Source organism: Hyperolius riggenbachi, chromosome 1 (assembly GCF_040937935.1).
Source record: "Hyperolius riggenbachi isolate aHypRig1 chromosome 1, aHypRig1.pri, whole genome shotgun sequence".
NCBI classification, from domain to species: domain Eukaryota; kingdom Metazoa; phylum Chordata; class Amphibia; order Anura; family Hyperoliidae; genus Hyperolius; species Hyperolius riggenbachi.
In genome coordinates this window covers 297,430,064-297,457,871 of record NC_090646.1, presented here as the reverse complement: position 1 = coordinate 297,457,871, position 27,808 = coordinate 297,430,064, and the positions used below count along the sequence as shown (strand labels likewise).

Genomic DNA, 27,808 nt, shown 5'->3' with positions numbered 1-27,808 from the left:
CTCTGCCTTACCTTGGTCATCCACCATTGAGTTCCCATCCTCATCCTTTAGGAGTCCTATACAGTCAACCTTTCTTTTTTTAGAGTTAATGTACTTGTAAAACTTTTTTGGGTTAGATTTGATATCCTTAGCGATTTGTTTTTCAGCTTCAATCTTTGCCTGTCTAATTTCTTTTTTACAATTTTTATTGCACTCCTTATAATTGCTTAGTGCAGCCTCGGTCCCCTCCTTTTTTAAGACCTTATAGGCATTCTTTTTCCTCTTCATTTTATCTTTAACCTTTCTATTCATCCATAGAGGCCTTTTTTTATTCCTAGACATTTTGTTTCCATATGGGATATACATACTACAGTATTGATTGAGTATAAGTTTAAAAGCTTGCCATTTCCCTTCAGTGTCTTCCCCTTGTAGTTCATTATCCCAGTTCACCAAACTTAGTGCCTGCCTAATTTGAGTGAACTTTGCTTTTCTAAAGTTCATAGTTTTAGTGGTCCCGCTGCCCCTTGGCCTATCAGTCACCAGCTCAAACGTTATCATGTTGTGATCACTATTTCCCAAATGTTCTTGAACCTGCACATTTGATACATTATCTGGTCTATTAGAAATGATCAGATCCAGTAACGCATTCCCCCTAGTTGGTTCAGTTACCATTTGAGTCAAGAGGTAAGTAAGGCCTTTGGCTGGATCATTTCTGTTTGGTCCAGTTCAATTAACCATCCTGGCGGTATGGACGAGCTCAGCTCGTCCATCACCGCCGGAGGCTGCCGCTCAGGCCCTGCTGGGCCGATTTGCACCAAATAAAGAGCAGCACACGCAACCGGCACTTTGCCAGCCGCATGTGCTGCCCGATCGCCGCCGCTGCGAAAGAGGGTCCCCCCAGCCGCCTGAGCCCAGCGTAGCCGGAACAAAAAGTTCCGGCCAGCGCTAAGGGCTGGATCGGAGGCGGCTGACGTCAGGATGTCGGCTGACGTCCATGACGTCACTCCGCTCGTCGCTATGGCGACGGTGTAAGCAAAACAAGGAAGGCCGCTCATTGCGGCCTTCCTTGTTTATTCTGGGCGCCGGAGGCGATCGGAAGAACGCCTCCGGAGCGCCCTCTAGTGGGCTTTCATGCAGTCAACTTTCAGTTGGCTGCATGAAATAGTTTTTTTTTTAATTTAAAAAAAACCCTCCCGCAGCCTCCCTGGCGATCTTATCAGAACGCCAGGGTGGTTAAAGCATTGTTCATCTGTAAAGGCCCGCTACTAGTGGTGTATGAGAGCCATTTTGACTATGGTAGCTGCTAAGTTCTGGAAATATCCCACTGTGCAAAAATGCTGGAGTGGGAGTTCCCTCTGTAGCAGAGATGACTCTCTGCTCATGTTAAACATCCACCTACTTTACTAAATGTTGTGCCATTGCCTACTTCCAGATTCCATGACACAGGCAGAGTAACAATGGGTAAGGTAAGTAATGGTGGTTGTGCACAAGCGCACTCTAAAGGTGGCCACTAAAAGTACAAATTTCAGGGAAGAATTCCCTAAGCGATGAGATAAATGCCATTGGAAATAAAATGTTGTAATACTTAAATTATTTCACCATCAAGGAACCAATCTGCACTTCCTATTCATCACAATTCATTCAAAAAAACAGTTTTTATAATAGAGTATAAAAAGTAATGGTGGGAGTCTGGAATAAGTGTACATTTTCAAGGAGGAAAAAAAAAACGAGGGAATTGGGGGCCCTTTATGGTGTAGTAAGTCAGTGGAATATGAAGATAACGGGAGGGCAGAGAGGAGGCATGCACCAGATGGCCCAAACTTTGTCCAAATGCCACCCCCTAGATTTTGCCACCTGAATCATGTAGCTTCATGGTTCCACCTGGAGATGGTATGTGTATATAGATATAGATCTATCTATATCTTTATCTGCCAGTATACTATGTGTGGTGTTTATAAAATAACTTTTTTTTTTTCCCCTAGATTACAACTTGATCTATCTTCCCTTGCACTCCAAGCTTTCTGCAGAAATGGAAGCCAGCCTTTTACCCCTGGTCTGGCAAAGCATTGATGGAGGACTTTCTCTTACACACGACTTCGTGTCCCCTCTTTCCTGGTGATTGTACATGTCCAGAAATGACACCCTAGACATGTTCTGCTTTCAAGGAATAAGAATGCTTTGAATGGACACACTGAATCTTAGTGTAAAATAATAATGGAGACACTGAAATTCACTGTTCACTAATACAGTGGTTGAACTTATTTTCCAGACTTTACTCTTTCAATGCAGCATTACTACATCATTTGGATGTAAGAAATAAAGCTGGAAAGCAGCTGTGTCTTTAAATACTGTGAAGAAATATTTTGATGTAAAAAGTATTTGTTTGATGTGTTTCCAGTGACTATTTTGTATGCTTGCATGCATATTTTGTAGCCAACTCGCTTCTTCCACCGTAAGTACACACATCCATGTTAATAATGAAAGTAATATTACCTCAGGTCTTGGAGTTTAATTAAATCAGATAATAGTCTTAAAACAGATCTATACTCTTACAAAGATTTTTTTTTTGGGCTAAGGACCTAGATTGACAATTAAGCAAAATATAGTAAACATATGTAGTATTTAAATACAATTCACCTATTTAATGAAGACTTTCTTCTGCCCCGAATCACTTTTAGGTCATGTTCACCTTACAAGAGCTTTTTAAGCGCTAGTGATTTTGAAAAGCTCTTATAATACAATGCTATGGGTTTGTTTGTTTTTTACAAAATCGCATCGCTCTAGTGTGAACACACACGGGATAACATTAGCAAGAGTTTTTAAAATCACAAATCGCTTAGCAAAGCTCTTGTAGTGTGAACAAGCCCTTAGGCTAGGTTCACAGTGGTCCGTTACATAACACATGCGTTAAGAGTGTGAACTGCAATGGAAACTGGCCATAGACTTTAATACAAAGTCTGCATGCAGTGAGTTAGAATAACTCGATCAGTTACAATGCAGTATATAATAGCAAATATATTGGCTCCAAGAAACAATAGAACCGCCGCCGAGAAGAACAATGTCCAAAAGTTCAGAAGTCAGGCATACATCAAAAGTCAGCACAGGTTTAAAAAGTCATTGTATGTAGGGAATGATAAATTCTTCACCACAATACATCAAATGCTCAGAGGTAGGTATCCGCCAAACATCAAAACAAGGAAAGGCTTACCTGCTCCCAACAACCCACATTATAAGGTTGTAAAATGGCTCAGGTCACAGATAACGTCCAGGGAACATCAGACTTCGTGAAGATTCAGTGGACATCCGTATGGAGGAAAAGTTTTAGGCATTTACATAGGAAAACAAAAAACGGCAATATCTAAGCGTAACCCGTTTTAGATAAAATTTCTTTAAAAGGCAGTAGATATAAAAACAATAACTCACGGGGCCCATAAACTGGGAACCCCAGAAGATTAGCATACATGTAATGGTCAATCGTAGATCAATAGACAATGGTGCCGTCTGTTACCTTCCCGACCGGTTTTGCAGTCTTTCGTCGTCAGGGGAGACAAGCTTTTCTCCCCTGATGACGCAAGACTGCTAAACTGATCGTGAATCTCTTCCGCATCTCTCCTGATGTAAAATCTTCCAGCGATGCATCTTGTTAGACACTATCTTTAGGCATAATCATGTGAACAGAAACACCAAGACCGTTTTATTTATATATATATATATATATATATATATATATATATATATATATAGGTAGATATATGGGTAGATATATATAGAAGGGTAGATCCCCAAACTCTCTACTGAACCGTTAATGGCTTTTTCACACACTATCAAATCTAAATGCATTTTGCATGAACACGAAAGCAACCGCATTCTTGTTTTATGCTTTTTCTGTATGATTTACAAAAAATATACAAAAAACGCAAGCATAAACACAATGTACCCTAAAGGGGACTCTATGTTAAAATGCTTGTATGCATTTTACAAAAATGCACCCAAAAATTAAATGCAAAATGCGCACAGTGTAACATGGCATAAAACAGGTTATAACTTCAAGAAGTATATTGTGAATGGTTTTAGGCCTCTTTCAGACACCAAAAACAATTGAAGCAGTTTCTTCAGCTTAAAAAATAAATTGCCCATAAAGTTTTACAACTTAATTTAATTGTCTTCTAAATGGACCAGTTGCAATAGATAAGTAGTACAAATGCTACTTTTGAAGTAGTGTTTTGTGTCTGTTTTTTGATTATTTACTGTATCCTGGCACTAGAGTATGCAAGGCTCCCCTCAGTTTAAATCTCCTTACAAATTAGAGGAGGATGACAGATTCCAGAGGAATCATGGTTAATTATCATTCTAGGTTACATTTGTGCAACATACAATTTATTTTAATTTCAGCTGGGAAGTGGCATAGCAGCCATTCTTAGAGGCTAGCTTGAGATTACTTAGGTGGTACATTTTTCATAGGGCCCCTTCAGGTTGTTGGTTGTTGAGCATAGCACCCTTATTGGCTGTAAGCATATCGTTTCAGAACTGCTGATGGCCAAATGTATGTATTGCAATTACTGTACCTGTTCACATGAATGGGGTATGATGTCACGTGGAAAAATCTGACCAGCAGTCTGTTGATGCTCTGGGATGTAAAGTTCATTTTGCATGTATTAATATTCCCATTAATACAAATGCCTGGCAACATGGATGGCCATCATTTTAAATTGTAGATTTTTATTTTTCATTTAATCATGAAATGTATGATTACAAACTTGGGCTACAGAAGTTTTTATTTTGTAATAAAATGTTAAAAATAATCATGTTCCGTTTTCAGCTAGCTATACATTTCTGAAATTTTCTAGAAAGTTTAATTATTCACTTTTCAATTGTGCATTAACAGAATTCATCTAATACCCATCTGCCTTTATTTGGCTTCACAATAGCCTTGTTACTGTTTTATATGTTCATAGCGGCAGGAAGGAGTCAATGACGTACGCAATCATTGACATCTGTATTGTAGAAATGTTAGTTTGTTTATACATATGCATTTGTCTGTGCACCTGTGGAAAGTTTGTGCGAGGAGGATTTAAATGTACAGTATTCAAAGTCCATCATTCTTTGCTGTTTTAAGACTTTAGTGAAAGTAACACTGTCGCTCATTTGCAAATAAAGAAGTACCTAACCAATGACTAATTCTCACAAACTGCATTTCCTAAAAGTGCTCCTGTACCGTGTTGGAGTTTAGTGTATAGTCTAAGTGACGTTTTCCACAAGCTGCAATCCGCTTCAAAAAGTGGATCGCAGCCGTTGTGCCAATCACAATGAGCACCACCATAACCTCTAAATCGCTGTGTGTATTTTACACTTTTTTTTTTTCCTGAATCGCTATCGCCAACCTGCGTGATTCTCGCAGTGATTGCGCTCCTTTGCCTATAGCTACTTTGCAAATGCAGCAAGTGGAAAGAGCAGATTGCACAAGCTCAACGCAATGCGATTGTGGTTGTGTTCATGCTTCCCAGTGGAAAAGGGCCCTAATAAAACCTGGATTGGAAATAGCAGTGAGTGCCTGACCTTTTTTATTTCACGGACAAACTTTGCAACCATGTAGACATATAGGACCAGGATCAGGTAATTACAGTAGCCCAACAACCCCTTTTGACCTATTAAAGCTCATTCATTTCAGCCTTTGCATGAAAAGGTAATTCTCAATAACAATTGCAAGATAGTTTGTGTACTATTACTTTTTTTTTTTTAAATCCCTGAGGGATCTGAATGTTTCCCTTGAGCAAACTGTAATATATTACATGTAGATGAAAGGTTCCAAACTAACAGAGCTTTTAATATGTGGGTTTCAAATATACTTTGTTTTATGGTAGTTGAAGTACTTTTTATTCTAGCCTGTCAAAATTATCTTTTCTATCACATTAATAACATTATACCTTTTGAACTTTTACATGAGTGGTTTGTATAAGCTGTAAACTTTGTGGATACTAATTATGCCACACTATTTGCAGGCCTCCTCTACCAAATCTCTTTTGTGACATACCTCTGCCGACAGTTTTATGTTGTACACTTTAAAGAGGTACTCAATACAAATAAAACAAAAGTGCAAAACAATGTGAGGGTGGAAAAGCTTACTTTTAAAAGCATAAATACTTGTTTCAGAATTTCTTTCTGAAACCTATCCTGTATTAGTTATGGTCTTCCAAGGGTTCTGTGAGAAGCGCTATCTCCTGCTGGGAGAAATGTAAATGGGATATATATACATATATACATTAGGCTTACAAAAGTATTCGGCCCCCTTGAAGTTATATATATATATGTATATATATATGTGTATATAATATATATGTGTATATATATATATATATATGTATGTATGTGTATATATATATATATATATATATATATATATATATATATATATTTTATTTTTATTTATTTTTTACTTTCTATAGATCAACAGTAATGTGATAGTACAATTTTAATTGCTTTAAAGAGTCTGAAGCGAGAATAAATCTCGCTTCAGACCTCATAGATAGCAGGGGCATGTGTGCCCCTGCTAAACCGCCGCTATCCCGCGGCTTAACGGGGGTCCCTGATCCCCCAAATCCCCCTCCGTAATGCGGGGGAGCGCTTCCTGGTTGGGGCAGGGCTAACCGCCGCAGCCCTGCCCCACGCGCGTCTGTCAGCGCGTATCTCCGCCTCTCCCCCGCCCCTCTCAGTCTTCCTTCACTGAGAGGGGCAGGGGAGAGGCGGCGATGCGCCGCTGACAGACGCGACTGGAGGCAGGGCTGTAGCCCTGCCTCCAGGAACGACCAAGTCTGCGACCAAGTGTCGCAGTGGGGGGTTTGGGGGTGAAGGGACCCCCGTTTAGCGGCGCTATAGCGGCGGTTTAGCAGGGGCACACGTGCCCCTGCTAACTATGAGCTCTGAAGCGAGATTTATTCTCGCTTCAGAGTCTCTTTAAGTGTCACTTGCATCCCAATAATTTTAATGTGTGCAGACATTCATTAGTGAATTTACGCATAGTTGTCTAATCTGAAAAGTCTTGTGAGGTTGAACTTGACAGGCAAGTCATCTGCCTGACTGGATCAAGATATCTTCTTACCGCCAGCCAGCGTTGCCAACTCATCCCTTTAATTACTGACACATATAAATTATACAGGTTTTTTGGCTAGGTAGATGCAGTTAAGGCACTGATTATGTGTAAGTAGCCCCAGAACCTGTATAACTTAGATGTGTCAGTAATTAAAGGGATGAGTTGGCAACACTGCCGCCAGCAGTCATGGCTATGGATGCCCATAGAAGAAACCATCCAAACACTTTTTAAAGAGACACTGAAGCGGAAAAAAAATTATGATATTATGATTTGTATGTGTAGTACAGCTAAGAAATAAAACATTAAGATCAGATACATCAGTCTAATTGTTTCCAGTACAGGAAGAGTTAAGAAACTCCATTTGTTATCTCTATGCAAACAAGCCATTAACTCTCCGACTAAAGGTAGCCATACACTGGCTCGATTCCCGGCCGTTTCGACAGCAGATTCGATCCTGGGTATCGAATCTGCTGCCAATCGTTCGCGGTAAACGCAGCCGCCGATCCGATTCCCTCCCGGAATCGGATCGGTCCGTCGATCGCGCCGTGCGGGAAATTACCCTCGATCGCCCGCCGGTAAAGTGCACGTCGCTAGCGGCGGCCGATCCGATCAGGTATACATTACCTGAGGCTGGCTCCCGGGCGTCTTCTCCGTGCTGCACGGCTCTGTTCCGGCTCCATCCATCCCGGCGCTTCCTGTGTCACTACAGTGACCAGGAAGTTCTAATAGAGGGCGCTCTATTTGAACTTCCTGGTCACGGAGTAACACAGGAAGCGCCGTAATGGATCCGGAACAGAGCCGTGCAATGCGGAGAAGATGCCCGGGAGCCAGCATCAGGTAATGTATACGGGGGGGACAGGCGGCAGGAGCAGCTCAGCAGATGGTGAATCGGTTTCAGGCTGAAATCGATTCACAATCTGTTTGCAGTAAAGGCAGCCATACGATCCCTCTCTGATCAGATTCGATCAGATAGGGATCTGTCAGCTGGTCGATCTAATGGCACATCGACCAGTGTATGGCTACCTTAAGTCTTAGTCGTGGAGAGGGCTGTTATCTGACGTTTATTATCTCAACTGTAAGTGAGCTGTTAACTTTTTCTCTGCTAGAGGAGAGGTCATTACTTCACAGACTGCTCTGAAAGACTCATTTTGAATGCTGAGTGTTGTGTAATCTGCACATATTATAGAATGATGCAATGTTAGAAAAAAACACTATATACCTGAAAATAAAAGTATGAGAATATTTTCTTTGCTGCTAATCTTCTAGTAATTCTTCATAGTACACAACCAATTCACTATATTTTTTCTCGCTTCAGTGTCTCTTTAAATGCAAGTATAGAATATGCCATAAGTACTTCCTATCGTAAGATATTCTACAGCTTAACCACTTTCAGAACAAGCACTCAAACAGTTTTTAACTGTTTGTTTTATTATCTAAATGCATAAAAGATCACACAAAAATGACAACTTTTATGTAACATTGAACAGATTGATATAGTAAAATAGGAATAAAAGTTGAAATAACTGGATAAAGTCTGAGTAGTCTATGGAATTACTGTGTCATTTAATAGTCCAAAAATGATAGAAAGTTCTCTGGTTATTAGTCCAAAGATAAAAGCCCGGGTCCAACTGGGCTAGCAAATCCTTAATGGTATATGGATTGGCATAGATGAACCCTGACAGTCTGTGTCCAGAAATGTAACCCTTTCTCTACTGGGAGGGAGTGTAATAAGAGAGCGTCAGATTCTGCCATCCGGCCCTGTCCTGCCCCTCGCATTAGAGCAGAAAGATATATGAAATATTTGGAATTATATCTCTGCCACAGTTTATCAGATCATGGACAGGATGATAACTGCTGATTCCTCATGTTCATAGATAACAAACAGGTTAATTATGTTGCATTTCAGAGAAAACCATATCTCTGTGAGAGAAGGTGGTAGACGGACGATTCCAGCATTGACACCTTCAGGTTGTGTCCAACGACCATGCAGCTAATTTTAATATGACTGGCATTTAAAGATAGGATGGAACTATAAAAGAAATTCATATTTTATTTCTTGGTCAATGGGGTAATGTTGCTTTGAGTTAGTGGTGTAGTGGTTCATGACAGAAATCTGGTTTCTGGTTCCCTGTTTGAACACTGCTATTCCAGCGCAGGAGACTTGGGCGCAGCCGGCGCCACCATAGGCCGTAATAGGAATTATGGCTATAGTGGCGCACAGGGAGTAACTTCAGCGATGTCAGAAGACGGAGCTGAAGTTACTATTAAAACACTATAATTCAGCCTCCAGCAATTGCTGGAAGCCAAATTATTTCATTCCCCACTATCCATGGCGGCCTGAAGGGGGAATAGTATTTAACGCGCCCTGGAACTTGTGCAGCAGCAGGATCAGCCATATATCGGCTGCATCCTGCGCCCAAGTCTCCCGCAACCGATTCCTCTCGTACTCTCCCTGTCTTCCTTGTCAGTTTCTTGTGATTACATATCGGACAATGCAGTGGGTCTGCTGACTAGCAGGGCTGATCGGAACAGCTGAATTCTAATTTCACCAAAATTCGGGGTACTGCACACGAAAACCGAATTTTTCGTGTTCAAAATTTCCATTAACTTAAATGGCACAGTTAACTACCTAACGTCCGTGTCACCCAGTGGGTGTGGACGTGGCGGCAGCCCCAGGACTGCATAACTCCAATTGGCGCCAAGTCCTGGGGCAGAGTTTTGCAGGGGATCACGCACGCATCTCTGCTCGAATGACTGAGCTCCGCTCCATCATCAGTCTCCCAGCGGCACATAGGGGTACATGGTACCCCTTACCAATTTCCGCAAAGAGTTAAAAAAGAGAAATAACAACGAAAAAAGTCTTTTATTGTTCTAAATTAACTATGGATACTTACCTTGCGATATTCCCACACCAGTATCCTCAGAAGTGATCCCATGCCATGGACCATGTGGGCTGCTATAGCTCAGGGTGCAAACCCCACGCGGCCGGTGCTCCACATTCTGGCTATCCCAGCCTGCATGGTGGACAAGAGGCTTGTTAGGAGGGATCCCACGCTGTCCATTTTCATGAAATGTACACAGAACTCTGAATGCAGTACTGTGTACAGTCCTGGCCAAAAGTTTTGAGACTGTCTAAAATATTAGGTTTTACAAAGTTTGCTGCTAAACTTCTTTTAGATTTGTGTTTCAGTTGTTTATGTGATGTACTGAAATATAATTATACAGTGGCTTGCAAAAGTATTCGGCCCCCTTGAAGTTTTCCCCATTTTGTCACAATACTGCCACAAACATGAATCAGTTTTATTGGAATTCCACGTGAAAGACCAATACAAAGTGGTGTACATGTGAGAAGTGGAACGAAAATCATATTTGATTACACACAGGTGCACTCTATTTAGTCATTAGCACTCATCAGGCAAGGTCTATGGACAACTGACTGCACTCACACCCCACTTTGCAGTTATTTATTAGTAAAAAAAATTGGAACCCTGTATGATTTTCGTTCCACTTCTCACGTGTACACCACTTTGTATTGGTCTTTCACGTGGAATTGCAATAAAATTGATTCATGTTTGTGGCAGTAATGTGACAAAATGTGGAAAACTTCAAGGGGGCCGAATACTTTTGCAAGCCACTGTAAGCACTTCATATGTTTCAAAGGCTTTTACTGACAATTGAGACATGAGATTAATGCAGAGTGAGTATTTGCAGTGTTGGCCCTTCTTTTTCAGGACCTCTGCAGTTCGACTGCGTATGCTCTAAATCAACTTCTGGGCAAAATCCTGACTACTAGCAACCCATTCTTACATAATCACTTCTTTGAGTTTCTCAGAATTAGTTTGTTTTTGTTTGTCCATCCGCCTCTTGAGGAATGACCACAAGTTCTCAATGGGATTAAGGTCTGGGGAGTTTCCAGGCCATGGACCCAAAATTTAAACGTTTTGGTCCTCGAGCCACTTGGTTATCACTTTTGCCTTTATGACACGGTGCTCCATCGTGCTGGGAAATGCATTGTTCTTCACCAAACTGTTGTTGGATTGTTGGAAGAAGTTGCTGTTGGAGGGTGTTTTGGTACCATTCTTTATTCATGGCTGTGTTTTTTGGCAAAATTGTGAGTGAGCCCACTCCCTTGGATGAGAAGCAACCCCACAAATGAATGGTCTCTGGATGTTTTACTGTTGGCATGACAGCATTTTTTTTTCAGATGCCCCAAACAATCGGAAAGGGGCTTCATCGGAGAATATGACTTTGCCCCAGTCCTCAGCAGTCCATTCACCATACTTTCTGCAGAAGATCAATCTGTCCCTGATGGTTTTTTTTGGGAGAGAAGTGGCTTCTTTGCTGCCCTTATTGACACCAGGCCATCTTCCAAAAGTCTTCGCCTCACTGTGCGTGCAGATGCACTCACACCTGCCTGCTGCCATTCCTGAGCAACCTCTGCACTGGTTGCACTCCAATCCCACAGCTGAATCCTCCTTTAGGAGACGATCCTGGCGTTTGCTGGATTTTCTTGGACGCCCTGGAGCATTCTTGACAAAAATTTAACCCCTTGAAGTTCTTGATGATCCTATAAATTGTTGATTTAGGTGCAATCTTGGTAGCCACAATATCCTTGCCTGTGAGGCCATTTTTATACAACGCAATGATAGCTGCATGCGTTTCTTTGCTGGTCACCATGGTTAACAATGGAAGATCAATGATTTCAAGCATCACCCTCCTTTTAACATTTCAAGTTTGCCATTCTAACCCAATCAGCCTGACATAATGAGCCTTGTGCTCATCAACATTCTCACCTGAGTTAACAAGACTATTACTGAAATGATCTCAGCAGGTCCTTTTAATGACCGCAATGAAATGCAGTGGAAAGGTTTTTTGGGGGGATTCAGTTAATTTTCATGGCAAAGAAGGACTATGCAATTCATCTGAACACTCTTCATAACATTCTGGAGTATATGCAAATTGCTATTATAAAAACTTGAACACCAACTTTTCTAATTTCCAATATTTTTGACAGTCTCAAAACTTTTGGCCAGGACTGAACTGCAGCAAAGTGTCATTTAACACAGTTTAAAAACCATTTTTCCTATGAAACCTTGAAATTGATGTTCTCAAAAACTATAACGTCTCTTCACAATTTTATTTTTTTTTTTACCATGTTCCTACTCATCTAACATACATGGCAAATTTGGTGATAATAGCATGTACGGGGGCTTTACAATTAACCGCGTAAGTTGACACTATTGACTTCAATGGAAAATTGAATGCAGTACTTGGAACTGCCGCATTTTCAAGTTTCAAGTGTGTACTCAGAACTGCCAAATTCCGATGCCAAACTTTAAACCGGATTCTGAGAGCTCAGCCCTGCTAAATAGGACTTTTATTGCTATATAGTCCTCTCTACAGTGGAAGAATAAACACATCTTTGTCAATCAAAGCTGCCCCCTGTAATAAACAGCCATTTCCTATTGAAAGGAGCCTGGAGTCTCAGTAACACTTTATTTTAAGCAAAAATTTCCGCAGTATTTGTGCGCGTACTTTCATGCGAGGCATGCATCTGGCGCATGCGAATCAGTCACACCTCTTTCTAAATAGATGGCAAAATCAGCACCGCAACATGTCTACCCAATCAATGTTTCAATTGATTTCGGGCCAAAATCGTTGATCGGACATGCTGGAAAATGTTGATTGCACATGCTCGATCGAGTGCGCGTCGGCAGAGTTGGGCAATTTCGCAACGGACGCACTTGCCAATGTCCCTTCAAGTGTTAAATGTGCTCTGTAAATTCTCACCCATCCGTTGGCGCATCTCCCAGGCTCCTACGCTGTTACCATCTGCATAACATGGCACCAGGTGTGTGTGACATCACATATGCCACACGCGGTAAGGCATTAGTGGTGACAGTGGAAAAAGCCAGAAATCGTGCAAGTAGACTGGTGAGAATTTAGAGTACAGGCATCGGGGCACAGTTAAAACTTGGGGGCGACCATGCAGGCACCAGAGGTGGTGTCGCTAGGCCGATTCCTGATTGGAGATTAGTCTGGTGCGTATGAGAAGGCAAAACATCGATCTCTCTCTCTCATATGGGCAATCTGCTCATAATTTTCCCAATGTATGGGCACCAGAGGTGGCCTTAGAGTACGCGGGGGCGGAGTGTCCTATGCGGGGCTTAGAGACATATGCTGTGGACACACACGCTGTGGAAGCACACACGCTGTGGAAACACACGCGCACACACACGCTGTGGAAACACACACACAAACACACACACGCTGTGGAAACACACACACAAACACACACACGCTGTGGAAACACACACACAAACACACACACGCTGTGGAAACGCGCACACACACACACGCTGTGGAAACACACACACACACGCTGTGAAAACACACACACACACACTGTGGAAACACACACACACACACACACTGTGGAAACACACACACACACACACACACTGTGGAAACACACACACACACACACACACACACACATGCTGTGGAAACACACACACACGCTGTGGAAACACACACACACACGCTGTGGAAACACACACACACGCTGTGGAAACACAAACACACACGCTGTGGAAACACACACGCTCTGGAAACACACACACACACGCTGTGGAAACACACACACACGCTGTGGAAACACACACTCTGTATAGGTTAGATAGGTAGGTGCCCTGCAGTACAAATTAGATAGGTAGGTACCCCGCAGTATAGATTATAGATGCCTACAGTATAGATTAGTTCGGTAGGTACCCCGCAGTATAGATTAGGTAGGTACCCTGCTATATAGATTAGGTAGGTACCCTGCAGTATAGATTAGTTAGGTAGGTACCCTACAGTATAGAGTAGATAGGTAGGTGCCCTGCAGTAGAGCTTAGATAGGTGCCAGCCTGCAGTATAGATTAGACAGGTCGGTGCGCCGCAGTACAGATTAGACAGGTCGGTGCCCTGCAGTATAGATTATAGGTGCCTGCAGTATAGATTATAGGTGCCTGCAGTATAGATTAGTTAGGTAGGTGCCCCGCAGTATAGATTAGTTAGGTAGGTGCCCCGCAGTATAGATTAGATAGGTGCCTGCAGTACAGGTTAGATTAGATTAGATAGGTAGGTGCCTGCAGTACAGGTTAGATTAGATTAGATAGGTAGGTGCCTGCAGTATAGATTAGGTAGGTAGGTAGGTGCCCTGCAGTACAGGTTAGATAGGAAGGTGGCTGCAGTGGTGGGTAGAGCGGGCATAGTAGTTAAAACTCACCTGTCTTCCGCCGATGCTCACAGCTTCCATCTCCTTCCTGTCTCGGCATCTGTGTATTGGTAACAGTACCCCCTGTGGTGACATGCGGTCACGTCATCACAGGGGGTGCTGTTACCAATACGTCAGATGCTGGGAGAGGAAATAGTTGGAAGCTGTGAGCATCGGCGAAGACAGGTGAGTTTTAACTACTATGCCCGCTCTCCCCACCGCCGCAGAGGGTGCGGGGCCTCTTCAGGTGCGGGGTCTGGAGTGATTGCCTCACTTGCCACCCCCAAAGGCCAGCTCTGATGGGCACCTTACGATGTGTTTGGCTTCAATTCACTAAGCTTATCTCCTTTCTTTAATAACGTTTCTTATGTAGTATTCAGGAAACCTTTTACCTCAGGCAAAGCTAAAGTTAACTCTTTTGTCTTTAACTCTTCTATCCTTAAAATAACTCCAGAATTCTAAAGTTAAAGACAGGCTGTTAATTAACTGCGTGTGAAAATTGCTACAGCGTGTGACGCCGTCGATATGACATATTGAATGCGTCATGGAGTCCCAAACGCAAGTTTCATTGCAAGTGACCAGAATGACATTTTTTGGGGTTTAAATCAACTTTTTTTTCCCCCTCTCTCTTCCCTGGCACTTTGGTAGCTTCTAATTACAAAACCTCTCACCTACATGTGACAGGGGGTTTCCTGGCCTTATGTGACCCCCTAGAGAGTTTATAATCTCATCCATCAGATGAAGGGTAGATATCAGCTGACAGAAGCTCATAAATTGCAGTCTTCTCCAGACTGATCGGCCCCGGTCTCAGCAGGAGATCTGACACACAGCCCTGCTGCCCGAGCTTCAAAAGACTTCTGACCCTAGGAAAACCTTTCTGTGAACTCACAAATATGAAATCCATCTTTTTTCATAAAGATGACTTTCCAAATAGGCAACGGCCTTTAGAACCCGCTTATTACGAAATTCGGAACAAAGAACACAATTGGATGTTTCCGAATTAATGGTAATCCCTGCCAAAGCAGAGATATGCATTTTGGGGTCACCGTTCACTCTAAACCCCCCAAGTTTGATATTGTTATCGTTAAATTCTGATCAACCTCAAAATGTTATTAGATTTAACATAACCTGTATGGTTTGAAGATTAGCACACCTATCATGATTCAGGTATATTCTTGTGTCCATGAGAGGGGCGGGCAGATCTCATGCTCCAAAGGGGTGTGTGATCCATGCCCCTAACTCCTCCTTGCTGAAGTGAGGGGTATAACTTAACGGGGCCCAGTTTGTTCTGGGTCCTTCACCTTTCATCTGACATCGAATTAACATCAAATCACCCAGTCCGCCAGGACACGGGCCAAACCCACCATTTTGGACTTGCTCACAAAGGCCTAAGGCCGCATGACAATCGGCCATTCTGGACTTTGATTGCCGTATGGTCTACCAATAACTGTATTTGAACTGTATATTAAGACATTCTGTTTATTTTTATCTCTATTCTCTTTCTATCAAACCAATCTGTTCTGCCGGACAGGTATACCTATCTGTGGGCTAAATTAAGCTGTGTGTATGTAGTTTTAGAACAAAACTAACAATTTTATCAGTCTTGTGTCTGTTCTGGTCATCTGATTGCTGCTATACCAATCTGCCCTTTGAAGAGTTAGTCATACTACCGCATCGTTTTATTATTTGCTTATAAATTGTTGATTTGCTAGCTAGGTTGTAAATAGCCGTTCTTCCTTCTAGGATTAGCTAGTACCCGATTTCCTGTGCGAAATCAATAACTTTAGTTCTCGATTAGATACAATCGAGATTGCATCATATAGGGACCCAGTAACCTTTCTTTAAACGACACATTGCTCACAGTCTTTAAGCCATCGGAGGTGACTATTCCCTGAACGGTGACTGGAGCATGTCGAACGTGATCGGGCTGGCTACCGTATTATGATAGCGTTGTGGTCTTTTCGCCCTAGTTGGAGACTGTCTGCTCCATGCATTCAATCAGACAGTGGTGGCAGTGTATTTACCTGATTTCCAGCACGAAATCGATATTTTTAGTTTACCAATTGTACGTACAATCGGGATTGTACATGTATGGGCATAGATCATTTTGTTGTGAGAAGTAGTGATAAAGTAATTGGCAAATGAATGGATGAAGCGCTGAAAGGTGAACATTTCTATGGTCCATAAGGGGAAAAAAAACCTTAGTGGTGAACTGGTTAAAGGGGCAGTATTATGTAAGCATCCTGAGTTTATATTTCACTTTTAATGCATCCCAAAATGTTATTTGCTTTAGCTGCAGCTACTTGGCATGGAATTTGATTATGTAAATTATCCATCAGTACTCCCAAAGTCCTTCTACAGATGAAATAGACTCATTACATCCAAAGCAAGATATTTCAAGACTTTTTGTTTTCATTTTGATGGCTTACAGCTTTATGAAAATCCCAAAATCAAAACCTGACAATTAAAATGTGAACATGTTCTATGCTCAAAGTGTCTGACTCTAATCTGCTAATTAATCCAAAACACCTGCAAGGGGTTTCTATTTCATATATTAGTTTCACCTTTTTAAGTTTAATTACTGCAATAAATGGACTTATGCTCGCTATGTTAATTTTTCGAGTTTCATCTGTACAAGTTTGATGTCCCCATCTGTATCCAGTTTATTTTGTATGGTGCTAGACCAATCGTACCATCAAGATGCATGACTACATTTTTCAACATTGAATTTCATTCACCATTTACTTGGTCATATAACCACCCTATCCCGATCCTTCCACAATATGTTACTATATTCCTGTGAGACAATTCTGCATAACTTATGGATCACCTGCAAATATACATTTCTTTCTATTTCATCTACTCATTTATGGATAAATTGAAGAGTACTGGAATCTGTTCCAACCCCTGTGGGACTCCACTGCTAACAGTTGCCTATTTTGAATGTGATCTATTTTAGTGGGGATTGATGTGGAGAGTCTCCACACATCGATCCCCAATGAAACTAGTCATACAGCCTTGGAATTTTTTCTGCAGGACGCAGATATCCCTACTCATAACCCATTTGTTAGCACGGCTATGAAATATATTCTGGAGCATAATTGTCTCATGTTTGAGAATTCCCACTACAGGCAGGTACGGGGCACATCTACGGGTTCAGCCCTCACACCTACCTATGCCTGTCTTCAGCTGGGGATGTGAGAAAGGCAGGATGTCTATCCTCTGGCAATGTTTGATAAACATGTCTAGGTTTGGCTTAGGTACATTGATGGTGTGGAGGGAGTGGAGAGTGTTGAAGAACTGGAACGGTTCATAGATCTGCTTAATTGCAATCAACGCAATATTAATCTTGCATATATCTGGGGACATTCTGGTATTTCTTTCCTCAATCTGTGCATTTGGATGTCCATCAACAAGGACCTTCCACAAGCCCAACCGCAGGTAACACCCTCCTCCACACCGCCAGCCATCATCTGCATATAAAGATGGGATACCGATGGGTCAGGTAATGTGGATACGTCGCAACTGTACACATGAAGATGATTTTGTGGTTGAGGCGCATGAGATGTATGGCCGGTTTATGCAATGTGGTTACAGCCATGAGACACTATGCTCTGGTCTAGAGAAAGCTGTAAGTGTACCATGACGGGACTTGTTAAGGGGTAGAGCAGAGAAGATGGTGCGGACAACGTGCTGAGATTTATTAGTCAATTCAATTTGCAGTGGCAGAAAATATGAGAGTTATTGAGCCACCACTGGCCTGTGCTAATGACAGACTCCAAAATTGCCCCTATTGTTGGGGACAGACCTATGATGGTTGCATGACGTGGACCTAGCCAATGTGATGTGTTAGTCTACTCCCAAGTTCCATCTAGGGAAAGTTCCATATGGATGGGGCAGAAGCCACCAAATGGTAATTTCGAATGGATTGTGTATCAACTTACCCGCACGTGTCCAAAAATGTCGCCATGACTACCAAACTCTTTAAAAAAATACAAAACGTATAGGTGAGTGACATTCGGGCTGGTGTACAAAAGATCGGAGAGTACAGAAGCCAGGTGGCAGAACACTTTCGAGAAAAGTATGGGGGTGACCTATTTGGCCTCAAGTTTAAAGGGACTCTGAGGAGTAAAAGAAAACAAAATATGAACTTACCTGGGGCTTTCTCCAGCCCACCGTAGGTCGGTAGGTCCCCCAGCGTCCTCCTGGCTCCTCTCCCGGTCCCTCAGCAGAAATCACGACCGGCGACACCGGGGCTGAGTGTCGGGCTGACACTTCCTGAACGATGACACTTGTCATCATCACGCCGGCCGCTACACATCATCACGCCGGCCGGCGTGACAGTACTGCGCATGCGCGGTTTACAGTGAGAAAAACACGCATGTGGAGTGCTGTCACGCCGGACGCCGTGATGACAAGCATCATCGTTCAGGAAGTGTCAGCCTGACAGTTGGCCCCAGTGTTGCTGGTCGTGATTTGACGCCAGGGGACCTCCCGACCTACGGTGGGCTGGAGAAAGCCACAGGTAAGTTCCAATTTTGTTTTCTTTTACTCCTCAGAGTCCCTGTAAGGACATTTATAAACTACCTGATAATAGGAGAGGTGGGGACAGAGAGAAGGCACTCCTTCAAAAAGAATTCCATTGGATATACACTCTGAACTCCTTGGAACCAGCAGGCTTGAACGATGAGCTTGATTTTATAACCTTCCTATTTGTTGTAGATCTGGCCGATCTCCTCAATAAATGGGGGATTATGGTTGTCTTTGTCGGATGACCTGTGAAAGTGCTAAGAGGTGAATTTCCCCATTAAAATCTGTGGGTTGTCCTCTAAAACAATTAAAGAGACTTTCTGATGTCTTACAATTTATTTAAATATAATTTCTGTAATAATTATGTAATTAACCCCTGCATAAAGTTATGAGGACAATGGGCCATGAATGGTTAAAGACAATTGCCCAGCAATTGGGTTTGAGAGGAGAGTGTGACAGCTTGTCGGGGCCAATGTGAGGTAACTGAGGTAATCGCAGTATGTTACATAGTTACATAGTTAGTTTGGTTGAAAAAAAATGTGTCCATTAAGTCCAACCAGTAAAAAAAAAAAAAAAAAACTTAAAATAATAAATAAATAAATAACACACCATGTTGAGCCTGCACATATCCCAGTCGATCCAGTGCAGGGGGAAGGCAATAAACCTTACAAGGCCTGGGCTAATTAGCCTTAAAGCGATCCTTAAGCCCAAAAAAAAAAAAGGTTTTACTCACCTGGGGCTTCCAATAGCCCCCTGCAGCTGTCAGGTGCCCTCGCCGTGTCCCTCCGATCCTCCTGTCCCCGCCGGTGGCCACTTTTGGTTACGCCGTCGGACCCGACAGGCTGGGAACGCGAGTGATTATTCGCGTTCCCAGCCACAATAGCTCCCTCTATGCTGCTATAGCAGCCCTCTATGCCAGACGGCATGAAAGAAAACCACACATGCGCAGGACTGTCACACCGGCCGATGCGGTGATGCATAGTAGCCAATGTGATGACACGGATCGTCCCCGCTCAGGAAGTATCCAGCCGACCTTCAGCCCAAAAGTTGCTGGTAATGGAGCCGCCAGCCGGACCGGGAGAGGAGGCAGGATGACGCCGGTGGACCTCGCGGCCTACAGTGGGCTGGAGGAAGCACTAGGTAAGTACCAATTTAATTTTTTTTGACTGTTCAATGTAAAGTCATACACCTTGGACATTGTGGACGCGTAAGCGGCCATCACGATGACGTGGAGCGTCCCCGTTCAGGAAGCATCCAGCCGACCTTCAGCCCGAAAGTCGCTGGTAATAGAGCCGCCAGCGGGACCAGGAGAGGAGCCAAGAGGATGCCGTTGGGACCTTGCTGCCTACGGTGGGCTAACCTTCAGCCCAAAAGTCGCCAGTAATGGCCGACCTTCAGCCCAATAGTCACCGGTAACTGAGCCGTCAGTGGAACCAGGAGAGGACCCAAGAGCATGTCGCGGCTTACAGTGGGCTGGAGGAAGCCCCGGGTAAGTATTAGTTTCATTTTTTTTCCACTGCGCAGGGTCCCTTTACATTTCATCTGCCACGTGCCTGCCCATATGGCCATGTTGTCAAGGTCCTGTTGCAATATGTTACAATCAGTCTTAGTGTTGATAATTCTGCATAATTTTGTATCATCTGCAAAGATGGCTACACTACTCTGTATTTTGTCTACTAGATTATTAACCACTTGAGGACCTAGCCTTTACCCCCCCTTAAGGACCAGCGCTACCTTTTATGATCTGTGCTGGGTGGGCTCTGCAGCCCCCAGCACAGATCATGTTACATGCAGAGCGATCAGATCGCTCCCCTTTTTTCCCCCCTATGGGGATGATGTGCAAGGGGGGTCTGATCGCTCCGGTCTGCAGGCATGTTGCGGGGGGGGGGGCACCTCAAAGCCCCCCTCTGCGGTGAAATTCCCCCCTCCCTCTCCTACCTGCTCCCCCCCCCGGTGATCGGGGCTGCACAGGACGCTATCCGTCCTGTGCAGCCAGTGACAGGCTGTCCCCTGTCACATGGCGGCGATCCCCGGCCGCTGATTGGCCGGGGATCGCCGATCTGCCTTACGGCGCTGCTGCGCCGTACAATGTAAACAAAGGAGACATACGTCTCCTACGTTTACATTTGGTCTGCGAGCCACGATCAGCGGCTCACAGGCTATTCACGGAGACCCGCTCCGTGATCTAACAGGAAACGGCCGCTCGCGCGAGCGGCCTTTCCTGATTAATTAGGGAGGCACCTGGCGACGCAGATCTGCGTCGCTGGTCCTCCAGCTACCACTTTGCCGCCGCACGGTATGAGTGTGCGGTCGGCAAGTGGTTAATAAATACATTGAAAAGAATAGGACCAAGTACTGGCTCCTGTGGTACCCCACTGCTAACAGTTTCCCGTTTTGAGTATGTTCCATTTACCACCACTCTTTGCCTTCTATCCCTTAACCAGTTATCTATCCACATACACAGATTTTCTCGTAGTCCCTGTATCCTCAGCTTCTGTACCAGGCTATTGTGGGGAACAGTGTCAAAAGCTTTTGTACAGTCCAAGTACACTACATCTATAGCTTTCCCAAGATCTAAATTTTCATTCACCACTTCATAAAAGCTGAGCATGTTGGTGAGACAGGACCTATCTTTAGTAAAACCATGCTATGAAAAAAAAGATTATTCTGTGCTACATAATTTTGTATAGCATCCCGTAGGATACCTTCACAACAATTTACACACAACTGATGTTAAGCTTAATGGTCTATCTTTATATGGAACAAAAAGTCCCCCAGAATAAGTCTCAAAAAACTCCAGAGGCCGTGGACGGAGGGGGGGCTTGCCTTTCCCCACCTGCAGAAATATTACATTGCTAGTATTCTTGTAACAGCTCATTGGTGGCTTGGCCCGGATGAATCCAATGCAGCTACGGTTTTGGAAGCCGCTCAGCTCGGCTCCTACGAAGCCCTATCGCAACTCCTCTACCGGGGCCTCCAAGCCCCCTACCCTATATCTACATCCATGAAAACAGTACTTAAAGCTTGGAACCTAGTGCATGCATGGGACTCTCCCACTTCCAAATCCCTTTCACTTAAAACTCCCCTGTGGAATAATCCTTCTCTCATGAACTTCTACACTATACCCGATCCCATAATATGGATCTCTAAAGGTGTCAGCCTCATCTCACACATTACCTCAGCTGGATCTCTTGCAACCTTTGATCATTTGAAAGAAGCCTACAACCTTCCCAACTCCCACTTTTTCCGGTTTCTTCAGGTCCGACACGCATTTCAGGCCCAGTTTGGCGCATCCCCTCCACGCATCCGCTCGTCTGAAGTTGAAGATACTCTCACTAATGCTAACCTTACTAAGGCACTATCTTCAATTTACAAAAACGTTATCCTTATAACTGAGCCTCACGTTTCAGTCTTCAAAGCTCCATGGATAGACATAACTCCGCTTATAGATGATGAGGACTGGGAGGACGCATGGATTGTACCGTTTCAGCACTTAATAGCTACCAGAGACAGACTGATCCAGTTCAAACTATTACACAGAGCTTACCTAACGCCTGCCAGATTGGCCAAGCTTGACGGGTCATACAACAGCACCTGCTGGCGTTGCAATTCTCCACAAGCAGGGCCGGTTTAAGCACTGGGGTGGGTGGTTGAGGGAAGTGATGGTCTTCTTCTGTTAGGGACTTCTGTCCCATACTGTGTTGTGTTGTTATGTTTGTACAGATGCCCTCCCGCCTGTGTGCGGAGAAGTGGTGTCTGAGTTTGTTTGTCATGCCTAAAACAAATAAAAATCATTTTCAAAAAAAAAGCTTAATGGTCTATAGTTTACTGGCTCTGATTTTTTTTTCCCCTTCTCGAATGAGGGGAAAACATCAGCTGTATGCCATTCATGACCCACTTGAAAGAGAATCACAAAAAATAAGATAAAATGGCTTATCAATAACTGAACTCAACTCCTTTAATACCCAGGGGTGGATACCATCTAGGCCAGGTGCCTTGTCTATCTTAATCTTATTCAATCGTTCCTGCACACCTTCCTGTGTTAGGCAATTCATGCTGAATGAGGATGATTGATGAGCTATAGGCCTCACCTTGGTAAAGACAGAAGCAAAGCAAGCATTTAAAATTTCTGCTTTAGCTCTGTCCTCCACAATGAAGTTTCATGCCTGTCTTTTAAAAGTCCTATATTCTCTACCTTGTTTCTTTTAGAGTTTATATATCTGTAAAACTTTTTGGGAATTTGACTTTATATCACTAGCCACTTTTTTCCACTTCCAATTTTGCAAGTCTGATTACTTTTTTGCAGTTTTTGTTACAGTCCATATAATTCTTTAGTGCAGATGCAGTCCCCTCATTCTTTAGGGCACTAAAGGCATTGCTTTTACACTTCATCATGTCTAAAACAGTATTATTTATCCATACTGGCCTTTTTTTAGATCTAGAATTTTTATTTCCATAAGATATGTAAATTCTACAATAGTCATTAAGTAAGTTTGCCATTTACTTTCAGTGTCCTTGCCCTGTAATTTACTTTCCCAGTCTACCAGTCTTAACGAGTCCTTGAGTTTGTTAAAGTTAGCTTTTTTAACATTCATAGTTTGTTCTCTAATGTTCAACCCTGTTGAGGGGTAGGACAATTGTTACCATATTATGGTCACTATTTCCCAAATGTTCTTAAACTTGCACATTAGATGTAACATCTGGTCTATATGAAATGACCAAATCCAGCAGAGCATCTCTACCCTGGTTGGTTCGGTTACCTTGAATTAACTGTCTTGCAGTGTAGATAGAAATCTGCCACTTTACTAGAGCAAGTGGCCTCAATTTCCCAGTTCATGTCTGGAAAATCGAAATCACCCATAATTATGCTAGCAGCTTTTTCAATCTGCTACAATAATTACACTTACTCCATTTCATTTGTGTGGACCCCAATAAGCAATTGACAACTCTTATTTCCGGCATAAACACTTACCCATAAAGATTCCACTCTGTCACAGTCCTCAGCCATGTCATCCATCAAGACTGGAGCTAAGGAAGTCTTAACAAACAAACATGCCAATGCGGTATTCATGTTTTGCCCCACCTTCCATCTGTCAGTCACTCCCGCGCTGGAATGCAGAAAAGGTAAGTGATGTCCAAGCCCCTGCCACACCCACCCAGTTGAAGCTCACAAAGAGCGGGTGCAAATTGTCAGTGGATGGGGCTACAATCCGTGGAGTTTGTTGGAGCTCTCCATAGCAGTGGAAAACTAACGGTGGACCTTTGAGGCTAGCATGCATGCGGACAGCCTTCACTGAATAGAGCGGACTCTACCTGACAGGGTGGATGACCTGGAGGACAGCTGCCCCCGAACCGTAGTACCCGGTGGGGTGAGTTTAAGTGCATTGAGCCCTGCATGTCAGCAGGTGAAGATTTCTGCAGTTATACACCCTGTTTTTACCAGTGAATTTTGCCTACCGTGTCTTGCCCTGTATGGCTTGATTACCACTACCTGCGACCTTACAGCCTATGTGCCTCTCTCCCCCTGCAGCTTTGAAGATGCCTGAGAGAGCGTGATACCGGTGCCTGGGCGATTGGTATGGTTGTCGGCTGTGAATGTGGCATGTGGAGTGCTCCACATTTTAAATGGTTTTAATGTTTCTATGGCCGGTGCTTCTCGGTGTTACCAAATAAAGATTGCTCGAATATATAGGCTACCTACCCCAATGATGGCATCTGTTATACATTTTGTCATTTGAAGGTTCTTCTGATGACGTCACTCCTGTTTTTCTGTAGTTAATAGGATTACACCCGTCGTAGAGTATGTTCAATACTGTTCTTTATTAATATTATCCATTGACGTCAACTCGTTGATTTCTGTCTATTAGCCAATACCCTATCCATGCACACAGACACTTTCCCAGCCCTTGCATCCTCAACTTCTGTACCAGTGTGTGGCAGAAGAGATTAGTAAGACTGCCAGACAACTGGTATTGTTTAACCACTTCCCGACCGCCTAACGCACAGAGGCGGCCGGGAAGCGGACCCCGCAAGGACCAGCTCATGCCCAAAGGCGGCGGTCCTTGTAGGGGCATGGGCGGAGCGATCGCGTCATCCGTGACGCGATCCTCCGCCAGCGCCTGTCTCCGCTCACCCACCGCAACATCCCGCCGGCCATACAACCCGACGATCGCTGCATACAAAGTGTATAATACACTTTGTAATGTTTACAAAGTGTATTATACAGGCTGCCTCCTGCCCTGATGGTCCCAGTGTCCGAGGGACCACCAGGGCAGGCTGCAGCCACCCTATGTCGCACCCAAGCACACTGATTTCTCCCCCCCCCCTTCCCCAGATCGCCCACAGCACCCCTCAGACCCCCCGTGCCCACCCCCCAGACCCCTGTTTGCACCCAATCACCCCCCTAATCACCCATCAATCACTCCCTGTCACTATCTGTCAACGCTATTTTTTTTAATCCCCCCCCTGCCCCCTGCCCCCTCCTGATCACCCCCCCCCACCCCTCAGATTCTCCCCAGACCCCCCCCAGACCTCCCCCCCCTGTGTACTGTATGCATCTATCCCCCCTGATCACCTGTCAATCACCCATCAATCACCCCCTGTCACTGCCACCCATCAATCAGCCCCTAACCTGCCCCTTGCGGGCAATCTGATCACCCACCCACACCAATAGATCGCCCGCAGATCCGACATCAGATCACCACCCAAACGCAGTGTTTACATCTATTCTCTCCTCTAAACACCCACTAATTACACATCAATCACCCATCAATCACCCCCTATCACCACCTGTCACTGTTACCCATCAGATCAGACCCTAATCTGCCCCTTGCGGGCACCCAATCACCCGCCTATACGCTCAGATTGCCCTCAGACCCCCCCCCCCTTATCAATTCGCCGGGGCATTATTTACATCTGTCCTTCCCTGTAATAACCCACTGATCACCTGTCAATCACCTGTCAATCACCCATCAATCACCCCCTGTCACTGCCACCCATCAATCACCCCCTGTCACTGCCACCCATCAATCAGCCCCTAACCTGCCCCTTGTGGGCAATCTGATCACCCACCCACACCAATAGATCGCCCGCAGATCCGACATCAGATCACCACCCAAGCGCAGTGTTTACATCTATTCTCTCCTCTAAACACCCACTAATTACCCATCAATCACCCATCAATCACCCCCATCACCACCTGTCACTGTTACCCATCAGATCAGACCCTAATCTGCCCCTTACGGGCACCCAATCACCCGCCTACACGCTCAGATTGCCCTCAGACCCCCCCCCCCTCCTTCCTTAGCAATTCGGCAGGGCATTATTTACATCTGTCCTTCCCTGTAATAACCCACTGATCACCTGTCAATCACCTGTCAATCATCCATCAATCACCCCCTGTCACTGCCACCCATCAATCAGCCCCTAACCTGCCCCTTGCGGGCAATCTGATCACCCACCCACATCAATAGATCGCCCACAGATCCGACATCAGATCACCACCCAAGCGCAGTGTTTACATCTATTCTCTCCTCTAAACACCCACTAATTACCCATCAATCACCCATCAATCACCCCCTATCACCACCTGTCACTGTTACCCATCAGATCAGACCCTAATCTTCCCCTTGCGGGCACCCAATCACCCGCCTACACGCTCAGGTTGCCCTCAGACCCCCCCCCCCCCCTTATCAATTCACCAGGGCATTATTTACATCTGTCCTTCCCTGTAATAACCCACTGATCACCTGTCAATCACCTGTCAATCACCCATCAATCACCCCCTGTCACTGCCAACCATCAATCACCCCCTGTCACTTCCACCCATCAATCAGCCCCTAACCTGCCCCTTGCGGGCAATCTGATCACCCACCCACACCAATAGATCGCCCGCAGATCCGACATCAGATCACCTCCCAAGTGCAGTGTTTACATCTGTTCTCTCCTCCAAACACCCACTAATTACCCATCAATCGCCCCCTGTCACTGCTACCCATCAGATTAGACCCCTATCTGCCCCTAGGGCACTCAATCACCCGCCCATACCCTCAGAACGCCCTCAGACCCCAGCCCTGATCACCTCGCCAGTGCATTGCTTGCATATATTCCCCCCTCTAATCACACCTTGCGACACCCATCAATCACCTCCTGTCACACCCTAGCACACCTACCCATCAGATCAGGCCCTAATTTGTCCCGTGTGGGCTCCTGATCACTCGGCCAAACCCTCAGATCCCCCTCAGACCCCCTTCCGATCACCTCCCCAGTGCATTGATTGCATCTATTTTCCCCTCTAACCACCCCCTGAGACACCCATCAATCACCTCCTGTCACCCCCTAGCACTCCTATCCATCAGATCAGGCCCAATACAACCTGTCATCTAAAAGGCCACCCTGCTTATGACCGGTTCCACAAAATTCGCCCCCTCATAGACCACCTGTCATCAAAATTTTCAGATGCTTATACCCCTGAACAGTCATTTTGAGACATTTGGTTTCCAGACTACTTACGGTTTTGGGCCCGTAAAATGCCAGGGCGGTATAGGAACCCCACAAGTGACCCCATTTTAGAAAAAAAGACACCCCAAGGTATTCTGTTAGGTGTATGACGAGTTCATAGAAGATTTTATTTTTTGTCAAAAGTTAGCGGAAATTGATTTTTATTGTTTTATTTTTTTTCACAAAGTGTCATTTTTCACTAACTTGTGACAAAAAATAAAATCTTCTATGAACTCACCATACTCCTAACGGAATACCTTGGACTGTCTTCTTTCTAAAATGGGGTCACTTGTGGGGTTCCTATACTGCCCTGGCATTTTAGGGGCCCTAAACCATGAGGAGTAGTCTACAAAACAAATGCCTCAAAATGACCTGTGAATAGGACGTTGGGCCCCTTAGCGCACCTAGGCTGCAAAAAAGTGTCACACATGTGGTAACGCCGTACTCAGGAGAAG

General features: G+C 44.3%; 1 protein-coding gene across 1 annotated transcript in view; it reads left to right on the top strand.

Moving 5' to 3' along the window:
* LOC137508566 (zinc finger protein 414-like) overlaps positions 1-5,153 on the top strand; it is a 96,524-nt gene extending 91,371 nt beyond the window's left edge. The window contains exon 8 of the mRNA XM_068233762.1: positions 1,962-5,153. The gene's annotated coding sequence lies outside the window, so the exon portion shown is untranslated. The remainder of the gene's footprint in view (positions 1-1,961) is intronic.
* Positions 5,154-27,808: the final 22,655 nt, after the last annotated feature.